This window comes from Crotalus tigris, unplaced genomic scaffold, assembly GCF_016545835.1.
Source record: "Crotalus tigris isolate CLP2741 ecotype Arizona unplaced genomic scaffold, ASM1654583v1 scf7180000019423.1032690, whole genome shotgun sequence".
In the NCBI taxonomy this organism is placed as follows: Eukaryota; Metazoa; Chordata; class Lepidosauria; order Squamata; family Viperidae; genus Crotalus; species Crotalus tigris.
In genome coordinates this window covers 932,732-957,441 of record NW_024097532.1, presented here as the reverse complement: position 1 = coordinate 957,441, position 24,710 = coordinate 932,732, and the positions used below count along the sequence as shown (strand labels likewise).

At 36.5% G+C, this 24,710-nt stretch overlaps 1 long non-coding RNA gene across 1 annotated transcript in view; it reads left to right on the top strand.

The window, feature by feature from the left end:
- The window catches only part of LOC120316582, an 84,262-nt gene extending 63,990 nt beyond the window's left edge, over positions 1–20,272 (top strand). Inside the window, exon 4 of the long non-coding RNA XR_005559003.1 lies at positions 16,815–20,272. This is a non-coding gene — a long non-coding RNA (uncharacterized LOC120316582). The remainder of the gene's footprint in view (positions 1–16,814) is intronic.
- Positions 20,273–24,710: the final 4,438 nt, after the last annotated feature.

Sequence of the window (24,710 nt, the reverse complement as noted above, 5' to 3'; positions counted from 1 at the left end):
GATCATGGAGTGAAACATCATGTGACATCTCACTGCCTGGCTCAGTGACCAGGATTCCAGGCCCAATTGTGGTCATAAGTGGTGATAAAGGTAAAGGTAAAGGAATCCCTGTAGAGTTTACTCTTTACTTTCCTCCATATATTTTGTGTCAGATGGAGAAACAAAAACATTTTGTTTCCCACAAAAGAAACTTGCAAAGGTCTGAATTGGAATACATCAGAATAAAGGTGATAATTGTATTTCTGTTATTTGTTCCCTCTCTACAGAACAACTTTGATAGGGAGAAAGTAGGAATAGACACACACACACAAAGAGAGAGAGAGAGACAGAGACAGAGACAGAGACAGAGACAGAGAGACAGAGAGAGTTTTTTTACAATGTTGGCTTAATATAGGCACTAACATTGTAATACTATTTGTAGTTTGAAATGTAACAATATAACAGAAGCCCTCTCAAAACCTCTGAAGAGTTTTGTCCCTTCACTAAGGGAGTATTCGTTTTTTATGCAAGCAATCCAAATTATTTTTAAGGCCATTTGAGACAAATTTCCTTGTGTTTTGTTTTTCACTCATACCTATTGAGAATTATTCCTTTGCTATTTTCCATAGTGCAAATATTACTCCTTCATAATCCATCATCACCCATAACATTCTTGTGTGCAGGTTCAGTGGTCTCCAGTAATATATTTGTCACACCACTTAAACAACTCTGTCTCTCTTTGAATGCACAATTAGACACACTCTGGCAAATACACAGTGTTGTTGACATAGATCCGACACCTTCCAAAGTATCTGAAATAAGTGTAGTTCAATATCAATTTATTGCCACAAGAATTATTGGCTACCTATGTTCATCAGGGCTATGCAAACTTTTAGACAGGGGTGTTAAACTCAGTTTCATTGAGTGCTGCATGGGCATTATGGCTGCCCTCAAAGGGCCAGATGGGCATGGCTGGGTGATCACAGCTGGGCTGCCGCAATTAGGTGGACATGGCTGGGTGAGCATGGTCAGCTCAATGTGGCCGGCTCAATGCCACTCACTCAGTGCGGCTGACTAGGTATGGCCAGGTGGGCACGGCTGGATAGGTATGGCCAGGTAGGTGTAGCCAGCTCAGCTCCACTGACTCGGGATGGCTAAGTCAGCACAGAACAAGTCATACCAGTGAATTCAATGTGGGGACAACTCGGTGCCCCACAAGTTCCTTGCCTCCCCAAACTGCCAGCAGCCAAGCGCATCTGTGTGCCTGCGCGCACGCACGCACACACATACACACACACACACACCGCATCCCAAGTTTGGGGACTTTTAGAGAAAGGAGAGGTCCTTCTCCCCAAGCCCAGGTATGATTGGCAGCTGGCCAGCTAAGAGGTGAATAAAAGTCTCCAAGCTTGGAATGGTGTGTGTATGTGTGCAGCACACCAAAGTTCTTGGTTGAATTCAAAGAGAGAGGAGGGGTGGCATGGGAGCTGCATGAGGGGAGGCTGCCCTAACAAGCTGGCATCCTTCTTGAAAGGATTTCCTTTCCAGAAGGGCCAGCCTCCCTTGTGCAGGACTAGGGAGCACTGTTCCCCTGCCTCCTCTTCTTGTTCTTCAGAGCTCTATCAAGGCAGAAGTTTGACTTCACGCTTCCACCCGCAGTTGTGTCACCTTCCACCTTCTGCTTTGCCAGGAGGGGGCACCAGACAGGGAAATGCCAATGCTCAAATGTCTGGGATTGGGATAAGAATGTCTCCTTTGGTGTGCTGCACTCATGCACGCATGCACACACCATTCCAAGTTTGGAGACTTTTATCCACTTCTGAGCTGGCAAGTTGCCAGTCCTGTCTGGGCTTCGGGAGAAGGACCTCTCCTTTCTCTAAAAGTCCCCAAACTTGGAATGCAGTGTGTGTGAATGCGCACAGGCACACACATGCACTTGGCTGCTGGCAGTTTAGGGAGGCGAGGAGCTTGTGGGGCAGAGCACTGTCACGTACACTTGAGTTAGGGGATGGATGTCAGCTTAAGCACCCTGATTGAAAATAGGTAATTACAGTAGGAACAACCAGTACTAAAAAAAGAGGCTTCTTGGAGGCCTTCCATGAACCCTACTATCTACCACAAAATACATCTGAATAAAATTCCTGTTCCATATAGCCTGTTTTTAATCCTGTAAACTGCGTAAGGGAACCTTAACAACCATTATTTATAAGATTCCTGCAATTACTAAAGTTTATACTTTAGTAATTGCAGGAATACTTATTTATTTAGCGTAAATAATACTTATTTATTTAGCGTATGGCGATGTTACAATACTAATACAAAGTAGTAATTTGGCTGCCAAAAACTCCTAGCCCTTTCAGTTCACACTTACGCCCTGGCCAAGGTGGACCAGAGAGGGCAAGCTAGCTCTGCACCTGAAAGAAAGATGAGCGGCATCCCGCAGCGGGATCATCCAGGGCCTTCTCCCTCCACTGAAGTCACCTCGCAAATGCGCATTGCATCTGCGAACGTCCACCGTCAGCAGAATTTTGACTGTCTGCATGAAGCACTAGCTCATCTTCCCACCGAAGTGGTACCTATTTATCTACTTGCTTATAACATGCTTTCGAACTCCAAATGGGCTGAAGCCAAATCAAGTGATGGAAGCTCATCCCACCATGCAGTGCTAGGATTTGAACTGCCAGAGCAAAGGCCATCTCCAGCATCCTTAAGCCACTGAGCCACCATGCCTCATTACTAAAATGAAAATTCCTTCACATGAATGAATGAACCTTTATTATCAAATTATAACATGTATACAGTGAGATTGGCTGAGCCAATGATGTATATGTTACAGTTGCCAGTCCATTCTGAACTCTATACAATAATAGCCTATACTTAAACATTTTCATGTGAATAACTAAAGCTAAATCCTATCATATACTATATTACTATTTGAGAAATATACCACATGGTTATATCAAGAAGCTATGAGAAAGAAATGTGTGGAGCAGGAGTGTGCAACCTCTACACTACATGAGGCTCCAATATGTCTTTATAATACTACATACATTTTATATGTACAATGTGTCAATGGTTACTTTAGTAAATATGTAAGGAGAGGGAACAGCAAACACAGAATAGTTGACTTATGGAAATTTAGAAGATGCTGCTTTTGAACAAATGCACTTTTTTTTCTTTTGCAATGGTAAAGTATAACCCTGTGGCTCATATTAAAGCAAGAAGAGCCACTTGGCAGAAATAAAATCTGTTACATTAAATTTTTAGAAAGAATTGTTTTGATCTCTTTTCATTGTTAGGAGGAAATGACAACCAGTATATCAGCTAAGATTATGCTGACAGCCTGCCTTTATTCAAAATGCATTATGAATAAAAGTCAAGCAGTTGAATATATCCAAAGATTAAAAAAAAATCTGTTGAGATGATTCAATCTGAAGATTCACATTTAAAGACTGCATTATTTAACCAATTACTAAAAGACAACCATGTCATTTTGTGAGCACTTCCATTGCTCAGTAAGATCAATTTCCTTGTGACTATCTCCCATGTTTCTCTGTAGATCCATGCATAAAAAAAAACACATTAATGTGTTCAACTGCAGGATTTTTATTCATAATGTTATTATCAGTAGGAAAATAAAAGAAGTTACTTATTTTCAATACTTTGTCATGCTAAGCAGTTCTTCAATAATTCCATTTTTTTTCTTTGTAAAGGCCATCAAATCTGAGTGCTAATTTAGAAATGTTAATGATATCTTCCGTGACATTCATACTTATTTTATACTCAACAGTAGCATTATTGCTCTTATTTATTCTTGTTTTTGTTTCCATAGGGGAAAAAATTAATTAGGGCACTATCATATTAGCCACAATAAATGCATTCAGGAAAAAGAATAATTGCTTCTTATGAGCAGTCCTTCCCTTCATGCAAAAATCTATCTGAAATATAGTACACGTTTGCTACAGAGCAATCTTTTCAAATTTAACAAACAGTTTAAATATAGATTGTTTTGAGATTGTCTCATCTGTTCAGTTATAAACTGGGAAACTACCTTAGCACTGAACTACTGTATATCAAAACCCATATTACATACATTAATAGGGTGTAATATAATAAGATAAAATAACCTTTATTGTCACACTAGCAAACATTTAAAAAAATGAAATTCTGATGCCTGGTATGTATGTGCACACATACATACATACATACATACATACATACATATACACGCACACATACATATATATGCATATATATGTGCATATATATATATAAATCACAGTCCATTTTGAATGCATAGCGGAAAAAACAGCCTTGAGAGTTAACAAGGTTGATACTATATGGTACAAAGCTATTACGGAATCTAGTTGTTCTGCTTCAGAAGATAACAAATAAAACTGGTCTTGGAGAAGATGTGTAGTGTCACTGACAATACTATGGACCCTGGTAAAGCAGCGCTTATATGCTATGTCTTGATAGGAGGAGCATATAACATATAACCCTATGTTTTAGGGTATAACATAGCATAATGCATAGGTTTCATGGTTTCAGTGTAGTTCTTTACGACAACATAAAAGTTCATTAGTGCAAGGTTTATTAATGACTTCAAAAATATCACCTTTTTGTAAGCTATAATGTTAACCTGATTATGTTGTACTTCCTTTCCCTTCTTTTATTCCACTGAATCAGAATAACAGAGTTGGAAGGGATCTTGGAGATCTTCCAGTCCAACCCCCTGCTCAAGCAGGAGACCTCATACCACTCAGGAATGTGTCTGCCTGAACCATTTCCAAATGTAAACTTGTTGCTCTGGACTAACAAAATATTTCATCCCCCTTTGGTCTAGTAACAGTTTTTGCATATACCCATCGAGATCATTTTCTTTATTTTCTACGGCACCTGGCTCACTGTGTGATAAGTCCAAAAGACATTGTGAAGGTTTCTCTAATGATTAGGTATGGCAGGGGTGGACACGAGGACAAGATGGATAGTTTTGTTTGCATGTAGGTTCTTAACTACATAGATAAAAGAAAGCATCCAATTTAGCAATTATTCTTATTCTATTAAACAATTTTGGTTTTGAAAAGCAAGAAAAAACCCATTTGGACATTAATGAACTCATAACTAAAACCAAAATAATAAGGATACAGTGGTATTGTTCATTGTCAAAGTAAAGCAAAAGGGAACAGGGCAATGATTCACCCATGAGGTGTTTTTATTTGTTTGCTTCTTTCTTTCAATTACTTTAACCATTTTTAGGCTATAAATGTGCAAATGTTGTCATATATCACAACTTCCTTCTAAACAGCTCATCTTAGGAATGCCGGGTGATAAAATAAGCTCTATTGTGAATATTGTCCTCAGAAACAGATGGCATGGTTTTGCCTCTCACAACTCTCATGTAAGAAAGAGGAGAGGTCCTGTTGAAAGAATGAATTTATTGATTCAAACTCATGCTTAATCAACTGTGCAGGTTTTATTCCTTAACCATTATTTATATATATAATTTACTAATGCTCAGTTCCCAACTGTCAAGACATGTAGTTGCTTTCCTGTGTCATTTTTTGCATAGAAAATTTTAATCTCTTTATCATGTTTATTAATATATTTTCCTACTGGGAAACAGTCCTAAACTGACTTAGGGTATTGTTGATACCCCTTTACAGCAGTTTTGCAAGATTTCAAATAGGCTTCCCCAATCCTATTTTTACTTTACAAGAACTGAATTAAGGTCCATAAATGCAAAATATGTGGACTCTCATTCAGTTATAATCTTTATAGTTTCTGAAGCTAAGTTTGAAGAGATAGCAAAAGAAAGCAAAGGAACAGTCAGATTGCAGAATAATTATATTTCACTCATTTGAACCTTACCAGTTGAGTCTAAAGAACTGTCTAACAATGCTTCCAAAAGTGCATAGAATTAAAATACTAATAGTAGGTAAGGGGAGAGCTACAAAATTTGACTTGCTTGACTGACTTGCTTTCCAAACCAGATGACCAGAAAGGACCCTTTTTGGTAACAAAAATATTATTTGAAGCAATACCTGTAATATGCCATTCGTGTCATGGCTACTTTGATTACTAAGAGGAAATGATGAAATTAAAAGAGGAAAGAGAGTTCCTCAAGCCTCATCCTATACTGTTTTTTCCCCTTATTTCTCTTAGCCATACAGTATATGAGATTGCAACTCCCCTCATATAATCTTTAGCTGTGTCCCAGATATTCTGCAGTGATGTATCCCCATTTTTATTCACTTGAAAGAAAAAGTACATTTCTTTCTCCATCTTTTCCTTAAACTCTTTCTCTCTAAGGATCGCTCTTTGAAGGGTCCATCTTGGCCTACTCCTTTGCCCTTTCCAGCAAAAACGTATGGGATTGTGATCTGCCCAGAGACTGGGTTCTATATTAATTTCTTGAATTACCAAATCTAATTCTTTTGATAACCATAACATATCAATCCTAGTCCATGATCTATGTCTGTTAGAGTAATATGTATATTCCCTTTTGTCTTTATTTCTTTCCCTCCAGACATCTTGTAAATTGAGGTCTATGCACATCTCAAAAAATATTTTGGGAAGCATTTTTTATTCCCTTTCCTTAACTTATTACTTTTATGATCTTTTGTTCTATCTACTATCGCATTAAAATCTCCAATCACACAAAACCCATCTATATCACTTAGTTTACTGGGCAGTTTTTTAAAGAAAGATACTTGGGCTCCCTTTGGCGTGTAAATTACAATGATTATTATATATATTTTTGTTCAGTTTAGCCTCCACTATCAAAATCCTTCCCTCTTTATCCTTATAAATTTGTTTGGAAGTTATCTCCTGTTTAACATACAAGTGATTCCTCTTTTTTCCTCTCATCTAATGAAGCATATAACTTTCCTCATTTAGGCTGCTCTAATAAATATTTTTGATCGCCTTTTATATGAACCTCTTGTAACGTAATAATATCTGCATTTAGTTTAGTAAGTTTACTAAAGACTTTCTGATGCTTTACTGGTGAATTCAGACCCCTAATATTCGTTGACCATATGCTATACTCCTCTCCCATCGTCTTGTTTCTGTTGTGCCTTAGTACTTCTAGTGATTCTTATTTCCTTCACCTCCTCAAGACTTCTTCCCTTCTGTTCTAGTCTTTCTTGTCCTCCTCCCCCTTTTGCTTCTCACAAGTTATCCTTTGGGACACAGTATTGTCTATAGAAGTCTTCAGCTTTCTCCACTGTGTCTAATCTGAATCTCTTCTCCTGCCAAGTCACAATAATCCTCTCTGGTGTTAGCCATCTAAAATTCACCTTACTTTGGTGCAGCCTAAACATCAAAAAATGGTAATTCTTCCGCAAATCTCTCATCCTTTTAGGTATTTGTTTTCACACTATAATTTGTTTCTCTCTATACTCTAGCTGTTCATCACGTGTCCTATGTAATATTTCATCTCTAATTGTCTTTTTTATAAATTTCACATGGACCTCTCTAGGCAGGTTGTATCTTCTCCCACAGTTTGTCTATACCCTATATGTCTTATCCATCCCAGCAATCAATATAGTTAATGGAATATAGTTAAACGCCAACACTATATAGGAATTCCAGGTTGGCTCTCACGATTAGAAGTAGTTACATACCCCAACTTATACAGGCAAGATAAAGTTATTACATATAAAGATATCCTGTCAGAGGAAGGCCATCTAAAGCAAAGACAAGAATTGAGACAACAGGGAATAGTTTTGGAATGGTGGTCCTATCTTCAGATGCAAGCGAGGTATGTGAAAGATAAGGAAGAATGGGGAATTAATAGATGAGATACAGGACTTGACAAAATATTACTAGGTTTGGAGAGAAAACAAATTAAATATATATATAAATATATGTTAGAATATAAATTATATGAGGAACAAGTCAAAGAAACGATGGTTACCTGGGCAATAGATTTGGGACATGCGAAAAATCTGGACCAATGGTAGCAAACTTGGGAATGTAACAATAAAATTACATTGACGACATCCTACAAAGAAAATCTTTATAAGATGCTTTATAGATGGCATCTGCCACCAGCCAGACTTGCAAAAATGTATAGTGGTTACTCACCAATGTGTTGGAAGTATAAAAAGGAAAAGGGAAAATTCTTTCACGTTTGGTGGGTTTGTAAAGAAGTACATTTACTGGCTCAGGGTTTGGAAATGGATAATAGAAATGACGGGTCAAAAAACTCAATATAAACCAGAGATGTTTCTATTAGGAATATTAGAAAAAAACATAAACAAAGATGATATATACTTAATTATACATGTGATAATGGTGGCAAGAATCCTGTTTGCTCAAAACTGGAAAGCAACTGAAGTGCCTAGCGAAAACACGTTAATAAGAAAAAAAATTATATTGCGCAGAATTGAATAAGATGACTAAAGAATTAAAAGATCAGGAGGAAACAGAACATTACTTAATTTGGAATAAATTTTACAGGTGGAGGGAAATAAGAAGGAAGTCGATAGAAGGGATATAAATAGAGGAAGATTACTAGAAATGTATAGTTGTATATATAACATTTACTCTCATATGTAAAGTATGGAATGATTAGACAAAGATATATGTCAAAGATGATACACCATGTTCAATGTTTTTTAATTCTCTTTTCTTTTGTATCTAATAAAATATCTGATTAAAAAAAAAAGAGGAAAGAAAGTTTGCTGATGGTCGCCCTAATCCAAACAACTGCAAATACAGCAGAAAACTCTTTCAATAAATGCATTAATTCAGTATGTTCTAAATATGTATTAGAAGTAAAACAATAGACCAATAGACCAAAATACTATACCTATCCTATCCTCCATCTATCTATCAGCATCAATAGGTCCCATAACACCATCAGTAATGTCCACTCCTGATGAAAAAAATAATTTTTTTATAAATACATAATTCAAGTGCATTATACACACCCATCAGCTGCTGGACATTACTTTGCCCTTACAATAAATTTTTACATTCCATTAAGAAACTTTTTATCCATGTGCATATAACCCTGGAAACTCTCATATCTTTAAAATGCTGAAACACAGGATAAGGACACACATGCCTATCATGCATGTGTGTGCATGTGTGGCTCTGAAAGCAAAAATTTCTAGTACTAGCCATACAAAATACAAAACACTGCCAGTCTTACATTTTTCTACCAAAATTAAATACAAGTATAATAATCTTCTGGGCTACATCCAACATCTATATGGCAAATAACTGCTTCACAGGATTCCCCAACTCACTAAATGGATGGGATGGAGTGGACAGAAGGACTGAGTTATTCTGGCAGCTGCAATTCTCTAAGCAAAAACAAAACAAAAAACATAAACATTTCCCTGTCCAATCATGTCCGAGTCTAGAGTGCGGTACTCATCTTCATTTCTTGGCCAAAGGAGCCAGCATTGTCCAAAGACATTTTCCATGGCCACGTGGCCAGCATAGCTATATGTCAAAGGTACAAAGAACACTGTTGCTGGAATTGGGTATGTTTAGTTTAATGAAGAGAAGGACAAAGGGGGATATGATAGCAGTGTTCCAATATCTCAGGGGCTGCCACAAAGAAGAGGGAGTCAAGCTATTCTCTAAGGTGCCTGAAGGCAGGACAAGAAGCAACGGATGGAAACCAATCAAGGAGAGAAGCAACCTAGAACTAAGAAGAAACTTCCTGACAGTTAGAACAATTAACCAGTGGAACAACCGACCTCCAGAAGCAGTAAATGCTCCAACACTGGAAGTTTTTAAGAAGAGACTGGACAGCCATTTGCCCGAAATGGTATAGGGTTTCCTGCCTGAGCAGGGGGTTGGACTAGATGACTTCCAAGGTCCCTTCCAACTTTATTATTATTATTATCGATCATCGCACAGTCAGCCAGATGTTCAGACTGGATTTGGCATTTTGTCTACCTATCAAGTCCTTACCCAGGACCTGAGATAGGCAGATGTGGATGTTTGATGGTATTACAGATATCGTCGCAGGATGGAAGCAGTTCCTAATTATTATTATTATTATTATTATTATTATTATTATTATTATCATCATCATCATCATCATTGTAATCATCATTATCATTATCATTACTGTTACCTTCCCATCAAAGTGGTACCTATTAATCCACTTTCATGTGCAGTCTTTCGAACTGCTAGGTGGGCAAGAGCTGAGGCAGAAACAGGAGTTCACCCCATTGCATGGTGCTCAGGCCTTGAACCTGAGCTCTCAGCTTTCCAGATGACAAGTTCAGTGTCTGAACCATCACGCCTCCTTTATTCTCTAAACAGATGGGCACAATTAATGACTCCCCTTACACTTAAAAGGAACTTTTTAAAAAGGATAGAATGAAATTATAATTATAAATTAATTAGCATCTCCAGGAAAACTAGAAACACTGCTTCTTTTAAAAAATGTTTATTTTTTTAAATTAAAATCCTATTTTATTAAGATCCCATTACAAGTCCTCTTTAAAGTCCTACTTTAAAAAGTATCATAATCTCATTTCATTCTACATTTTCATTCTGCTGTGACAAGGAAAACATTATTAATTAGGAGAAATGAGTTGATTGAATTATACCATTTGTTGCCGTAATTCTGTATGGTTGTTTTGTTTTTTTTTTGCTTTTAAAATATATCCATATGTATGTACGCATATGTGGATGTGGACATGGATTCATTAGCTTCTAAATAAAAGCAATGCCTTCTTTCATTATAAAAAGGAGAACTGAAGGATGAAGAGGAGAAGAAATGGTGGGGAAAGTAGCATTCAGACCTCATAGATACATCTAATTGGAACTCAAGGCTCAAGGCTGTTTTGAAAGTTGCTGGCTGTTAACTCAAAATCAAAACCACAAAAGTGATTTCTACCATCATTTAAACTAAATGATGGGAAATGATAGTACAAAAAAATACCTTCAATTTAAGGGAACCAAATAGGTTTACTCTGTAGCAATTTATCTTACACAGTGAATAATTTCCTGATGAGATAAAGGAGACTGACCCACCATCATTTATACCTAGCAACAACTCCACTTGCTCAAATAAGAGCAGTGAATATGACAAGGAAGAGATATCAATATCTACTGCGGAGTCCTTGGTGCTCTCTGAGCTTGGCTGCTTGTTCGCAGATGTTTTATTACCGAAAGCTGAAGGCCTTTTTCTCTTTCTTTCTGTTATAGCTTCTTTTCCTTTTCTTTCAAAACCATATTTTCAAAACAAACAATACAGATCACAAAAAGATCATTCTGCTTTATTAATTTAACTGCTTTATTAATTTAAGCATTTTTATAGCAAAAGGACCTCTACACTGCAGTATAATTAATTATTACCTTTGTTTTGTTTCCATTTATTTGACATATTCACTCAGAACTTGTTTGGTAAGCAAGCAATCAGTTACAAATGATATTGTTGATACACTTATACTCTTCTAAGTGTTTGCAATTTGAAACACAGACTAAAATATCATGTTTTCAAAGACTGGAAAGAAACTTTTATTCATCTTTCTACTCACTGCCGATGGAGTTTATTGTATTATACATTAATTTAATCAAATTATCTGGAGAAGATGGGGAGTGTCAGCAAGAATGCCTTGAGTTCCTATGGAGGAGACAGCATATTCTAGAGAGGATCCCTAAATGAGAGACTGTGCTTTTCTGAGCTGAAGGACAGAGGGAGAGAAAATTCTGGATAACCAAACCCTAAAATCTCCTGGGGTATTAGATTAGAAAACATATTTTAGTCTAAAGAGATTCTGTCTATTAAGTATAAGCAAATAATGCACTGAATTGTATTAGCCTCACTGTCTTCAAGTTAGGTCTAATAATATATCTGCAAATCAGGAGATAACCAGGAGAAAGAGATGGGTAAACAGGTCACTGTTTCTCTCAGGATCCATCCATACATGCATCTAAACAAGCAAAAACACCCTCTGGCTGTTTCTTTTTTTCTGTCACTGTGATGTTTCTTTCATCTTATTCGCATCCCAGTGAGACAGTCTTAAGCTGTCCATAGCTGTACTGGTAGTTAAAATAATATCTTCCCAGTTCTTAGAAACAATAGAAACAGATTGTTTTTATCTCTTGGCTACCATTATTAGGAAGTAAGAAGTGTGTTTATATTTTTATATTTTTCAATTTAGCTTAAAAATTAGGAAAGTGTCAATGTTTAATTATTAAGTTCAAAAATCTAAACTTTAGATGAGTTTACATTCAGATGAGAACTAAATGAATTTCTCTCCTGTATCCCAACATGGACTGGTTCCCGATTGTCCAAATTAAGGATCACATTTAAGATCAGTTCATGCTTCCACTAGGATGTCTCTCCCAAGAAGCCCATGAGACAGGAAGGACAGGAGGAAATAGAAAGGATAGGGCATCAGAAAGAGAATAGCAAGCAATATCTATTTGCATACAAGCCTCAACAAATCATCTCTAAGAGTAATTGATTATTGAGATGATTCAGAATGTCTCATCTGAGCATAATTATAAAGCCTTACTGTATTTTGAATTTTCTGATTTCACTAGTCAATCCTATTGGGAAGGCCTGTTGACCCTTCATGTCAATTTCACAGCTTCAGCTTTCAAACCACATGCTGGATGGCAAGGAATCCACTTCCCAATAGAAAAAGAAAGAGTGGGAAACAATCAGCAGCTGGAAATTGCTATGAAAGGCACATATGTTAGAAGTGGAGTAATCCTCATAGCAATGTACAATTTGATACAATTTGAAATAACTTTTCTCTGAAAACAACAAAATTTACTTATCAAAATAAAAGCTGGGCTTTTCCCAAGTACTGTATTGTAGAATCATTTTGCCTTAGAAACACTCACAGTGTTATCAACTAAGAAACACAAACCAGGACTATAATTAATACAGATTCAGACAAAAAAGCTTGTTCAAGAAATTGACATCCCACTGGTTAGCAATTTTCTGAAGGTGGAGAGAGGAGGAGTGATTCTACTCCTTTTGCTGAAAAAGTAAATTTGTGAGATGTCAGCTTTTTGTTTTTAAGGGGCATGTGCTATTTGACTGGAGAGAGGAACTGCAGTATTGCTATATTCCAAAGATGAATCAGGCAACAGTAAGCAAAGAGAGATAATATCTTTGTCATGTCTCATTAGTTAAAATTGGTAACCAAAATTATGACAGTATGACAGAAAGTGCTAACCAGATTGCACTAAGAGCAACAAAAATGATTAGGGGGCTGGAGGCTAAAACATATGAACTATGGTTATAGGAATTGGGTATGTCTAATCTAATGAAAAGAAGGACAAGGGGTAACATGATAGCACTGATCCAATATTTGAGGGGCTCCTACAAAGACAAGGGAGTCAAACTATTTTCCAAAGCACCAAAAGGCAAGACAAGAAACAATGGTTTGAAACTAACCAAGGAAAGAAGCAACCTAGAACAAAGGAGAAATTTCATAACAGTGAGAACAATCAACCTATGGAATAGCTTGCCTTCAGAAGTTGTGGGTGCTCCATCACCAGAGACTTTCTAAAAGAGATTGGACACCCATTTGTCTGAAAGCAAGAGGTTGGACTAGAAGAACTTCGGGGTTCCTTCCAACTTTATTATTCTATACTCTATGATTCATACAATGCGCCCAGAATAGTTTTTAGTCAAATGGGAGTCATATAAATTAATTAAAGAAATAAACATGCTAAACTATAAACCTTAATTTTTAAACTGAACTGCACTTTACTTGGCGGAACTTATATCTTGCAATGGTAACTTTATCACCATCAGACAGCAACATCTGCTTATCCTGGGTCCTTGAGAAAGACTCAATAGTTCGATAAAAATGCCAAGTCTAGTGTAACTATCTGGTTGATTATGCCATGAACCTTCATCATCATCATTATAAGGGAACTGCCCAAACCACAGAGGAACAAAAGATCAGTTCCTAATTGACAAGATGATTTGTTTCCTAATTATCTCCTAATTGACAAGATGTTTTTGGAAAACTGCAAGACAATGAAAACAAACGTGATTGTAGTGTGGATTTATTACAAGAAGACATTTGACTCCCTGCCACATGACAGGATAATCAAGTGTGTTGAAATAACAGGAGTCAGTAAGAACATTACAAAGATCAATGGCACAATGGAAGACACATTTCTTAGTATATGATGATAGACTGGGAGAGGTTAATCTCAAAAGAGGAATCTTTCAAGGAGACTCACTTTCACCCCTACTGTTTATCACTGCATTGATTCCTCTATCGACAAAATTAAACAAATCAGTCCATGGATATCAAACATCAAAAACATCTGCCAATCTATCCCACCTCTTTTTCATGGATGATCTTGAACTGTATAAAAGAACACTATCTAGAATAGAATTGTTGCTCAACACTGCCCTTATGTACAGTTTGGACTGGACAGAATAGAAGAGAAACAGCAGGGGAAAAAATAGCAAAATATAAAGACCCGCAAAGACAAATAGAATGACTGTGGCAAAACAAAACAAAGATAATAGCAATAGTAATAGGCACAATTCCAAAATATTTGGAGTATTATTTGAACACCATCAACACTGAAAACAAAAATCACTATCAGTGAATTGCAAAAGGCAGCTTTGCTTGAAACAGCTTACATCCTGTGATAGTACCTTTATTATTATTAAACAACATCCATCTAACCCATGTTCTTGCAAAGAACCTAATAGGCGGGCAAAACTGGCAAAATCCTGTCTAAACATATGACTGAATGTAAAACCAACTATAATAGTAATACTTCTGTTAATGATTGTTATTTTTTAAAAAAATAGTTTGAGAGAATTTTTAAGACGGACTCTAATTTCCCAGTTTTTTCAGCTCCATCATTGGGCCATTATTTATCTTAATATTTCAGTGGAGTTTAAATTATTATTTTCAAAAACTATATGGGCATGCATGGATTTGCCTAAAACACAGTTATCTAAAAACAGTTTTGGAAGTTTAGAGAAGGAAGATTAAATTTTGTCAGGGAATTGCGTAGCAGGTATCCAAATGAAGTCATGGACACTGACATGAACTTGTAGTTCCATATAAATATATTTTATTATATATACAACAAACTAGATAGTCGGGCAAACAGGAGCATCATGAATCACAGAGCACATAGGGCACACAGAAGAAAAAGGCAGGGGAAAAGGGAACGCTCATAGCAACCAATCATAGCACAGATTGTCTCACCCAGGAGATAGCACTCTGGTACCAATCAACCAACCACAACTTGTATTTTGGCTCAATGCACAACCCCATTGCTCCAGCTACTAAATTTAAATAACTTAACAAATATGATACCCATTTCAAAGAGAAATGGATGCCCATGGATCAATCTAGTTTAAGAATTGTAAGTAACTCCCTTTTTAAATTGACAGGCAAAAGACTGACCCCTTACACTGCATTTCTAAAAGCTGAAACATCTCCACCTATGTCAGACATGTCAAACACAAGGCCCAGGGGCTGGATGTGGCCCGCGAAGTGGTTTCATGTGGCCCGCGAAGCCATCCTGGAAACAGTGAGGGAACAGCCCCCGCTGCCTTGGCCCTGGCCCAGGCCAGCTTGGAGCCAATGTACAATTTTGTGGTGGTCATCTATGCTGAAATGCATTCAGTCTTAGCTCCACAAGGCCATCTAGAAACAGTGAGGAACCAGCTCCTGCTGTGTTGGCCCTGCCCCCTGGGTGCATGCTGGAGAGGTATCATCCTTTGTGAGGAATGAAGAAATGGACCATGCCTTGGTGCTTGCCCTGGTCCCACCCCCTTCTGCCAGAGACCCTTAGATCTGTCCCACTCCTGCCCAGGCCCCCACAGGCACCCTTGATACAAACGATGTAGAGGTGGCCATGCCCACTCAGTAGGCCACATCCACTCCATCCATGCCCACCCAGTAGGGCGCACCCCCCCACACACACCCCCGAGGGCAACTGCAATGCTGATGCGGCCCTCAATGAAATTGAGTTTGACACCCTGACCTGTGTGATTCAGGACACTTCTTTGTTTGCTGTTACCTTGGGAATTTCAATCATTTAATTTTACCTTGGTTTATGACCTTGGCTTTTAAATAGGTTGCACAGCTTCAAACTACAAGTTTCTGCCATGTTGACTATTTTGTAAGACATCATTAGTGACATTTGTTATCAACAACAGCATAAAGCTTATGTCTCTGAGAAGCTTTTTAATAATGCATTGCCTTCTAATGATTTTAGCCAACAAGAGACACATTGATAAATTTCAGTCCAGCTTGCAACAGTATGGTTTACAATGAGATATTGAACACTACACAGTGGAATGGTTTTACTCAATAAGCTTTCACCCAAAAAAGTCTCTTGCTAGGCAAAAAAAAAAAAATGTTATCCATACAACAATTTTTAATGGCAAGCAAGAAATAACAATTTCCCCCCAAAAAGGTAAATATACTTGACATGCTAATTTTCTACTGATATTGATTCTTTTTAGCAATAGTGATCCAGGAAACTACCCTTTATTACACTTCTTGTATAGACATTATTTTTAACCATGAATATTAGGCTTCTGGGAAAACATAGATTGCCAGGGCTGTTTGTTACATACAGCTTTCACATCAATAAAAATCAAGTAATTTAAAGTCTCTATTAGCCTTTGGAATATATTAATTTTTGCTGAAAGATTAGGCTATGTTTAACAAAACAAAAGAAAGAACAAAAGCTCACTATATATTAACTATAGTGGTCCGCCAGGATTAAATCTTTATTCTGTGTGAATTTGGCACAATTTGGGATAACTCTGGAATATCCTGTTCCTTCTGCTTATCATGATGAATCTTCACTAAACCATTCTACTACCTCTCACATTTCTTCAGGATCAAAAATGTTGATTCTGGAAAACTACCAAATAGCATCTGAAAAAGCAATGTCCAGAAGAGGTTCAGCATGATCCAGAGTGGAAGAGGACTTCTAGAATTGGTATGCCATCAAAGCTGGTAATATTTGTTTTTATTTATACTGTATTAGTTTGATATTTATTTTGAATTAGGCACACCTACCCACCCCCCTCCAAGTCATTTGGACTCCTATGTCAATAATGATTCTTTCAATTATGACATACCATTGTTTTTCTTAAGAATTGCAACCCCATAAACAAAAAGCAAACGTTCAGGTTCTCAAACTTGAGAGCCAGGCATTCAAGAAATGTCTACATTGTTGAGATTCATGTCCCTATTTATACATCCAGACAGAAGTTCAGGACTTGAAATTCAGTTATTATGGAGAAGAATTGTGTATAATCTGATGGTTATCTCCAGACATTTCATATAGAGGTTAAAGGCTAATGAAACAAAATTATGCTTTATGGAATCCAACTGCAAGAAATGTCAAAGGACAGAGGCACAAACAAAAGGATACTACACATCAGCCTCCATTTGAGAGAAGTAATAGTTAAATATTGTCAATAAAGGGGCAGGGATATTTCTGCAACTTACATGTCTTATATAATTTGAGTTTTGAATTAGAATAGGTTTTCGCAGCTACTGTTTCTTGGCAAAATGAATTCTGAGTAGTGCCATATGACAGAGTGAATTTGTACTGAAGTTTTACTAGGCATGTTGTAGGCAGTCTGCTCCATTGAACACTGCCACTATATGAGGAAGTGACATCTCTTTTCAAGTTCAGCTTCAGTTCTGCTCTAAGCTAACAGCAAGACAAAGTCTCTGCAAATACTCATTGTCACTCAAGACTCTACCTGGAAGTCATTTCACCAATCACTGGACTTCTTCCATTTACCACAAACTTAGATTTGGTTGCTCTGAATATGTTAAATTGGTGGGATACCAAAAGTAATTATATTTGGCTACTTATAATAAACCATCATTAGGCACAAATTAAATCAAAGTTTAATCATTAACACTCAACTGCAGACTTCTGGTTCCGGTTCGCGGCGCTTGCGGTCATATAAAGAGACTCGTCTCTTCACCGACCGATTTTCCTTCGCCGGGAGACCCCGAAGGGGGTTGAAAGTCACCCTGGAGGGGGCTTGCTGGTGACTCCAGCTGACTTCTTAAGGCCATCCTGTAAGATGGCCGATCATCTAGCTGCACTAGCCGACAGTCACAAGAACATCTAAGCATTAAGAACCACCACAGATGATTCAGGTGAGATCCTTCCTTTTCCTCTCTTCACCCTATTTTTTTCCTTTTTTTGCCTGTAAAAAGCCTTCTTGGTACTACTTCCCTGCCCTAAGAGAACGGCGTTTGTCTGAGTGGGGAGAAAAGCATTGAACAAAAAGACAGAATAATTAACTTTATTGCCTATATTTTACTTTTAACTGGGATCCCCAAAAAATCTTTTTATAGAGCTTTTATATATAAAAGCTTTTATATATAAAAGGAAAATTTGTTTTCTTGAAATAATCTAACCCACTGAGGACATCTTGTGGTGAAACTTAAATACTGCAATTGCTTGAATTTATTGGAGATGAGGTTGGTCGGACCTTCAAACTGTTGTAAAAGGGGAAAGATTAAGAAGTTTGCAGCTGTTAGAAATTGGTTAACCCTGATTAAATATAGCCTCCACTAAAACATAAAAGGACTGCTTCTATCTATTATTGAAATGGAGAAACCTTACTTACAACTAAACTGTAAACTTATTTTGAAAAAAATTCATGAAGCCACTGAGCAAGTATGTGCCAAAATAAAAGAGATTACTACAGAAATAAGAGTCAGAAACCTCACTACAAATCTTCAAACTGACTTTCAAACTTTAATTGACTATCCTATAAGGCAAAATACATCAGAAGAGGAATTAACCTATATTAATGAGGAATCTATATTACCTTATGAGTATCCTACTGAGACTTCTGAGGACCAAAAGGTAACTTCAACCAAAATATACATAACTCCAAAAACAACAGGAATTGATGTACAAACACAACTTATTGAGAACGATGATAACTTCGATAACCAACCATTAACCATAAAACTGGATACAACTGAATGTTTTATTCAACTGAACCAAACATTGAGATTTGAACTTTTAAAGCAACAAGGGTCTATCGACAATGGAGTCAGGCATCAAAAACAGAGGATGGGATATCTTCCATTGATCCAAATGACATCACAAGGAATAAAGGGAGATCTATCTGCTGAAATAGAAGCTCTGTTATGGAAGCCAGTTTGGCACAAAAAAAAGCCAGAATAAGATTGAAAAAAGAGATATAAAACTACATGTAACGGATCAAAAAGGGTTTGTAGACACGGATTGATTCAAGGTTTAAGAGTTAGAATTAGAAGCGAGAGAATTTGTGACTAGTAGAATATATATTTGAATACTTAATGGATAGAAAGGATTTTCTGCTTTGTTTTGTTTTGATATAGAAATTGATTGATTGATAGATTTTATATATAGAGTAATGTTTTTTTATTTTAACTAGGATAATTATTATGTACTGGAAGAAGATATAAGAGAGATTTCTGATAAAATTATTGATTCATTAGATTAAGAATTAGAATACATTTGGAAATATTTGAATGCTATTGCTATTTTAGAAGGGATACCCGAAGTGTTATCAATATGTTTAATTAAGATTAAATTGGATTATGGTAATTGTAAATTTGTAAAGCTTAAAAACAGGATTTGGATTTATATAAATGTAATCTAGGAATGGACCACTTTAAATATGCTATACTATTTGAGAGAAATAGAGAGGAAATATTTAATGTATTAATGTGAGTTATATATACATGACTTTGTTTTTTGATGATTGATTATCCCATCACCACAGTGTTCCTAGAGCACCTTATTGTAAAACTTAAAAAACCAATAAAACCTGTTTTTTTTAAAAAAAAACGTTCAACTGCAGTCTTTTGTACTCCTCCCTCACTGGTTTACTACTAAAAATAAAACTCTTGCAACATGCACTGTATCTATTAATATAATCCATATGTATTCTTTTCATTTCTATGTAGCCAGAGGATGGAATTGATTTAAACAGAAACCAAAGTAAATGTGAAAGATTATAGTTTTAATATGTCTCCATAATTAAAACTACTGTGCTATTATCTAATTTTCCATCTAATGATAGCATTATGGAGTCCTACGTGTTAAGAATGAAGCATGTCACCTAATTATTGATTAGTTATAAATCATTTGTAGTTAGGTTTAGTTGTCTGATTAGCATTATCTCTTTATGCTTCAAGCAATTAATTGCTATTTATTATGGAGTATCTGGAAAATAAATAGAGTGGAAGCAGTCTAGAGGTTATCCCAGCAGGAAATGCAGGAAGACTAGACAACCTGCTTATGCTTTACATCAGGCGTAGTCAACCTTGGCTCTTTTATGACTCGTGGACTTCAACTCCCAGAATTCCTGAGCCAGCTGGCTCAGGAATTCTGGGAGTTGAAGTCCACGAGTCATAAAAGAGCCAAGGTTGACTACCCCTGCTTTACATTATGAGACATATATTAAATTCACTGTCTGAAATACAACAAACAGGTGTAAAAGCACAACATGTAAAATTTCCAGTTGATTGATGTCTAACAATAAATAGAAATTTCCCTAAGTTGGTTGTTCAGCATTGCACTTATTGATTTGAAACTCTAAGAAAGAGATAAATATTCAATCTTCTCTTGTGCTTAGATCAAAATTCATCATTGACTGAATTATTATTTCCTAGTAAACTGCAACTGAAAATCAGCTTTTTAAAATTCTCTTCTCCCTCGTCATTTCTTTTCCTTTGTCTTGAGAATTTTAAATGTGGGAATTATCTATTGTGACTTTTATGAATTTGACTCAGTTTGGCTTAAAAGATAGGATAAGAATGCTTCAAATAAATTAATCTTTCCCTAAGTTTATCTGTTAATTTCCGCTGGAATGATATTATCCTTGTATCTGTGAGACAACCATGTAAATGTCAACTGTCACCAAATTGTGAATAATCAGTAAAAACTTAAAATGGTAATATTGCTAAGCCTCATACATAATTACTTACTCAAGAAGCAAATTCCATGGATTTCAAAAGCATCTGTAGGTTTGTTAAAGTTCCAAGTAATTTTAAAATTTTAGTAAGAATAATCCTGCTAAGCTTAAGTCCTTTAAGCCTCACATTTCAGGCAGAGAATGTTTCAGAAATTTCATGTTCTTAACATTAATAATTCTAATAATAATTCTAAAAGGGATATCAATATTACTCTCCACAGAAAGCAGAGCTGAAAGATTACTTATGACTTTCTAGCAAATTCAGTTTTGCATTCAGGCTGTTATGATTGCATGTACATCATGAATTTCCTAGCTCAGATATCAAGTTATTTTTTTAATATATTAAAATATTTCAAAACAAAAATAGGGAGAATTATGAAAAAAACTTCAATGCAGAAAAAAATGAACATCTTTCTTTTCAAAGAAACTAAATTTTTCCAGTAACATTTAAGTATTGGCACATTTAATAAAACTTCACTTAAAACATAGCAAGCAAATTAGATTTGGATTTTGCAAATTGGTCTATATATGAAAATCTCATCATTTTAAAAAAGCATTTTAGGGAAAAGTTTATAAATATAAATTAGAGACAAGTAATTAGATAGTAATTTTGTTTATTTTCCTGTTGAATTCCAAAATTTTATTTATTTATGCTACACTGGATCAATTTTTTTCAGGTATATTTCAGGCTGCATTTTTTCACTTGCTATACTTTGAAACATATGTAGAATGTAATTAAGCTTGTTAATAAATTTTGGACAAGACCAGAGAATCCTTAGTACCTAATTGGATCCCTTATAAGATTCTCCTTTGTCACATGTCTTATGTGCATACATCAATGGCTATACATAATATGCAATTTCTGAGAGATAAGAGCAAAGTCTAAGATGATGATGATTATTCTGCCAAGGCTTGTGTTCACAACAGAATCTCCATTTCAATGCCAGCCTGCCAGATCAACACTGTATTCAAGAGAGAGAAAAAATAATATAAAAATTAATGTATATAAGAGACTGTTTCTGTCCAAGTTGTATTTAGAAGCAAGAGTTGGTGTAGCGAAAGGTGTAAAACTGGCGGCCTGCAGGCTGGATGTGTCATGTGTAGCCATACCAACCCCAGCTCCGCATGGCCAAAAACATCATGATATGTCATGATATGTCAAGTGACACGATCGAGTTGACACCTGTGGTGTAAGAGATGATCAGACTGAGCCCGAGGGAGGGGTCAAAGGTGTCTTCATTCATGAGTCCCTTCACCCGCACAAGAGAGCTAAGTCCAGCCCACCTTGAATTCCTTCTACACTTATCTCCCGCTAATTTCTCTTGGCCATTAGTAGTTCAGATTCTTGTAGAGAGCTCAAACTTACAATAAATCTTTATATCCATTTGAACTATCTGAATCTCCTGATTTTCCTGCTACTTGATAATTGGGCATGTCAGGTGAAACATAAAAGTTTAATACAGTGGGAAGAAGTATGTGGGATAAAACAAGAGAAAAGGTTGAGAAAGAATGGAAGCTAAATGAAATTGGATTGAATACAAAAATGAGTGATCACTATGACAGAAATATGTTGCAGTGGTTTTTGCCATGGATGACAAATTTCAAAACAGATATATGAAGAAATAATATACAGATTGAGTGAGGGAAGAAAAAAGTCATTTGGCTGAATATAATTGATCAAAAGAATTTGAAGAACTTTGGAAAAGCATATGGATATGGTGGAAGGTTGGTTTTCACATAAAAAAACAGAAGTACAAAAAAGATGTTGAGACTCTAGAAAGAGTGCAGATAAGAGCAACAAAGATGATTAGGGGACTGGAGGCTAAAACATACAAAGAACGGTTGCAGGAATTGGGTATTTCTACTTCAATGAAAAGAAGGACTAGTGTCATGATAGCAGTGTTCCAATATTTGAGGGGCTGCCACAAAAGAAGAGGAAGTCAACCTATTGTCAAAGCACCTGAAGAACAAGAAACAATGGATAGAAACTAATCAAGGAAAAAAATTAAGGATACATTTCCTGACAGTAAGAACAATTAATTAATGGAATGGCTTGCCTCCAGAAGCAACGGATAGAAACTAATCAAGGAGAAAAGCAACCTAAAATTAAGGATAAATTTCCTCACAGTAAGAACAATTAATTAATGGAATGGCTTGCCTCCAGAAATCTTTACAACTGTATTTCCTTTTAAAGATAATCACATCCACTTTAAGCTATTCCTCCAGCTAGACTCTCTAAGTTTTTTTAAAAAAATATGATTTTTTGATCTCCAAGATATTATTCAACTATAAACACTTCTCCCTTAAATGTGGGTATTTTCCTTTTATGTTCCTGCTACTTAAACTAGGCTCCAATATTTCTCCAAAAATATTACTATTAGACACACAATCAACAAATATAGCAAACATTTTTCTTTTCCGAAATGGTTCAATCCAGAAAAGTGGGCTGGGTCTTGATTTTCCAAAAGCTATTAAGTGCATTCCAGGGTGATAGGCTATTCCAGTCATGGCGAACCTTTTAGAGACCGAGTCCCCAAACTGCAACCCAAAATCCACTTATTTATCACTGGGTGCCAGGTGGGCATGGCCCACTGGGTAGGCGTGGCTGTGATGGTCATGGTAGACTGGGTGGGTGTAGCCAAGGTGGGCATGATCACCTCAATGTTGCTTGTGGGGAGGGACTCCTGTGGGGCCTGGGCAGGGTTGGGAGAGATCCAGGAGGTCTCTGACAGGTGGGGCAGTGGGCAGGAGGCTCATCCTGTGGGCTGAGGTGAGACAAGACGAGGCAGGGCAGGGAGGAAGGAAACCAGCCATGCTGGGATGCATCCGGCCACGTGGGACCTCGGTGGGTTAGCGGGCGACTGGTTGAAGAGGGACGGTTGCCATTTCTGGGGCATGGCGCATGTGCCCACAGAGAGGGCTCTGAGTGCCGCCTCTGACACACGTGCCATAAGTTCGCCACCACTGGGCTATTCAAACTGGGCTTTAATCCTGTATCTCAACACTACTACTGTAGTACTGATTTGCTAACCACTTTTTTCTTCCAATTCTACACTGAAATCATAAATCATTAAACATTGTATGTTTTCTATCAAATTTTAAATACTCTCTGCAATAGTTCACATGTTGTAATTGTCAGCTAGACAGACTGAAACCATTATCCAAACCTCTGAAATGTCTGCTGACATTTTCTGTCTGCTTGCAATCAAGGAACAATAGTTGGCATTTGCTCATTAAGCTCACTAGAACTCAAGCATATAAATGAAATTCTTTGATCCATTTGATAATAGCATCCTTTTGTTTTTGTTTTAACACTGACCAGAATGTTCTTTTAATACAGATGCAGGATCAGCCTTGCCTTGATGCCACCCAATGTCATATGATTACCAACAGCAGATGTAGTGTCTATAATCTCTATTTGTATTTTTTAAAAGAATATGAGCAAATAGGCAGACTTTTTATGAAAAAGTCTAAAACTGTCATGGAAGTATAAGAGTGGATGAATCTGTATATTTTCAGAGTTTGTAATGTTACCATATGTTCTTCCATGGATGATATCTATCCTTTCCCTGTTTTATCTTTATTCTACTGTATAAAAAGAAATCTGATTCAAATGTTGGATTTAGTGTAAATCTGTACGCATATGCCCCTCTCTCAAAATATACAGATTAACTTCCTTTTAAAAGCTTTTAGACAGCTTCAAACTGCAATGCAATATTCAGAGAAATGAAAATGTTGGTAAATAGCTCACTCTGCATGTTAGAAGGCCAGAAATCAGCTTAGTGGA